Below are 3751 nucleotides of genomic sequence, written 5' to 3'. Positions count from 1 at the left end.
TTCCTAAGAAGGATGGGAAAGTGCGAATGTGTGTAGCCTACAGAGATCTGAACAAAGCCAGTCCCAAAAATAATTTCCCATTACCCCATATTGATACCTTAGTGGACACCACAACCAGTTACTCACTGTTCTCTTTCATGGATGGTTTCTCCAGGTACAACCAAATTAGGATGCATCCTGGAGACATGGAGAAGACTACCTTCGTAACAATATGGGGGACATTTTACTACAAAGTGATGCCGTTTGAACTAAAAAATACAGGGGCAACGTATCAGAGGGCCATGGTAACCTTGTTCCATGACATGATGCATAAAGAGATTGAAGTCTATGTTGATGACATGATTGTAAAGTCTAGAATAGAAGGAGAGCATGTGCAAGTCCTTAGAAAATTGTTCGTAAGATTAAGAAAATTCCAGCTAAAGCTAAATCCAGCGAAGTTCACCTTCGGGGCCAGATCAGGAAAACTGCTGGGGTTCGTGGTCAGTGAGAGATGAATTGAGATTGATCTAGACAAAGTAAAAGCAATACGAGAACTACCTCCATCGCGTACTCAAAAAGAAGTTTGAGGTTTTCTAGGGAGACTAAACTACATCGCTCGGTTCATTTCACAGTTAATCGAGAAATGTGACTCCATATTTTGTCTCTTTAAGAAATACAATCTAGGTGTATAGGATGAGGAGTGTCAGAAAACTTTTGAAAAAGTCAAACATTACTTGTCCAACGCCCCAGTGCTAATAACACCCTTTCCAGACAAGCCACTAATACTATACTTGGCAATATTTGAAAATTCCATGAGATGCATGCTTGGCCAACATGATGAGTCTGGACGAAAAGAAAGAGCAATCTACTATCTCAGTAAGAAGTTCACTGAATGCGAGACAAGGTATTCACCAATTGAGAAGCTATGTTACACCCTGATTTGGACAACTTGGAGATTGAGACAATACATGTTGTACCATACAACCTGGTTAATCTCTAAATTGAACCCTCTGAAATACATGATGGAGTCAACTGCGTTGAATGGAAGAATGGCCCGGGGGCAAATTCTACTGTCTGAATTTGATATAGTCTATGTGAACCAGAAGGCAGTAAAATAGAGTGCAATAGCGGACTTTTTAGCTAGTAGAGCGCTGAAAGATTACGAGCCACTAAACTTTGACTTCTCGAATGAGGATTTGATATATGTTGCAACTGTAAAAAGAGAGTTTCAAGAGGATAGTCCTTGGAAGTTGAACTTTGATGGAGCCTCGAATGCTGTGGGTAATAGGATTTGGGCAGTCTTGGTATCTCCCGATGGTGATAATTACCCATTCACTAGCAAATTAGATTTCAATTGAACAAATAACATGGCGGAGTATGAAGCGTGCATTATGGGAATTCGTGCAGCTATTGAACGTAAAATCAAAGTGTTAGAGGTGTATGGGGATTCTGCATTGGTAATATAACAACTCAAAGGCGAATGGGAGACAAGAGATTCCAAGTTGATTAGTTATCGAAAGCTGGTCCTGGAATTAATTGAGGAGTTTGACAACATTACCTTCTGTTATCTCCCACAGGATGAAAATCAGATGGCCGACGCACTGGCTACATTAGTCTCCATGATCAAGGTGAATAAACAAGAGGATGTGAAGCCTATCCAAATGAGTATTTATGAGTTTCCAGCCCATTGTTACAACATTGATGATGAAGAAGAGAAGGATGATGACCCCTAGTATCACGACATATTGCGATATGTAAAGAATCGTGAGTATCTTGGCCAAACAATTGAAAATGAAAAAGAACATTGAGAAGGTTGGCCAACGATTATGTCTTAGATGGAGAGATCTTGTATCGAAGAGGAAAAGATCAGGTGCTGCTAAGATGCGTAGAAGCTGTGGAGGCCAAGCAAATCTTGGAAGAGGTGCATGAAGGAGTTTGTGGAAGACATACTTATGGCTTCACAATGGCCAGGCAAATCATGAGATTCGGAAATTATTGGTCCACCATGGAAGGGGATTGCATCAAACATGCCAAGAAATGTCATAAGTGTCAAATTTATGGAGACAAGATTCACGTGGCCCCTTCACTTCTCCATGTTATGACATCTCCGTGACCTTTCTCTATGTGGGGCATGGATGTAATTGGGCCGATCTCGCCAAAAGCTTCAAATGGGCATCGGTTCATATTCATCGCTATTGATTACTTTACTAAGTGGTTAGAGGATACTTCTCACGCCAATGTTACAAAGTCAGCAGTCAGCAGATTCCTAAAAAAAGAGATCATATATCGGTATGAGATGCCAGAAAGGATTATTTCCGATAATGTATTGAACTTGAACAACAGCACGATAGCGGAGGTCTGTAATCAATTCAAGATCAAGCACCATAACTCATCGCCGTATCGGCCAAAAATGAATGGCGCAGTAGAAGCGGCCAATAAGAACATCAAGAAGATCGTAGGGAAAATGACTAAGACTTATAAGGATTGGCACGAGAAGCTACCATTTGCCCTTTTTGCCTATCGAACGTCTATCAAAACCTCTACCGGGGAAACACCTTTCTCATTGGTTTATGGAATGGAGGCAGTTTTGCCCATTGAAGTAGGGATTCCTTCCCTCCGAGTTTTATCAGAACTGAAACTAGATGAAGCGGAATGGATTCAATCTCGATATGATCAACTGAATTTGATTGAAGAAAAAATGTTACGAGCTATACGTCATGGTCAAATGTACCAAAAGATAATGATACGGGCTTACAACAAAAAGGTTCGTCCTAGAGAATTCCACGAAGGAGACTTGGTACTGAAAAAAATCCTCCCCATACAAAAAGACTTTAGAGGAAAGTGGATGCCAAATTGGGAAGGACCTTATGTGGTAAAGAAAGCTTTTTCTAGAGGAGCATTGATTTTGACCGAGATGGATGACAATAACTTGCCTAATCCTGTGAACTCAGATTCAGTCAAGAAATACTTCACTTGAAGAAAGATGACCAAAGTGAAAACTCGCAAAGGGCGCTTTAAGTCAAAAAAAAGGGAGAGGCTAAGGCGAAAACCCGCAAAGGGCGCCTTGAGACCAAAGGGGTTTTGAATTGAAAACCCAAGAATGGGCAGTTGAAATTTTGATCAAAAGGGGGGCATGTGGTAATTTTTTTCTCTCCAAATTAGCAAAAAAGAGAGGCGCTACAGCTTGGGACATTTACACAGTCTCCTAGGATTTCTGAGCACATATCAAGTTCAAAAGAATCCTCAAAGAGTTTGTACGGGGAAGCTCATGCTACGATATCTGAGGCACCTATTTTCATCTCGTTCATTTCTTATCTTAGCAAAATTTTCTATCTTGATAATTTATTTCGAGCTTTGCTCTCAATAAAATTTCATCTTATTTATTGTGATAATTGTTTCATCGTATCCAGTTCTTATCTTAGCAAAATTTTCTAATTAATTTATTCACTTCGAGCTTTATTCTCAATAAAATTCTATCTTGTCCATTGCGATAATCTTTTTTCAAGCATTTTTCATTGAAATAAATATTAAGGGATTGATAATAGCAAAAGGAGTTCTGCATATTACTCTGAAAGCTTCTGAATAGTACGAGGACCTGAAACAAGACTATTGTTTAGAACTAATCAAACCTAAAGGTTGAAAACATTTGAGAAAGATTAGTTTAAGTTGCGAGTATTTCCTTGGCTTTGTCTGTTGAAGATGCTAGCTGAACAAGAAGACATCAGTGACTAAAACCTTGATGAATGATGAGTAATGACAACCCTAGCATTAA

This window comes from Gossypium hirsutum, chromosome D08 (genome assembly GCF_007990345.1).
Source record: "Gossypium hirsutum isolate 1008001.06 chromosome D08, Gossypium_hirsutum_v2.1, whole genome shotgun sequence".
Classification (NCBI taxonomy): domain Eukaryota; kingdom Viridiplantae; phylum Streptophyta; class Magnoliopsida; order Malvales; family Malvaceae; genus Gossypium; species Gossypium hirsutum.
The sequence above is the reverse complement of the archived record's forward strand: the minus strand, read 5'-3'. Positions refer to the sequence as shown.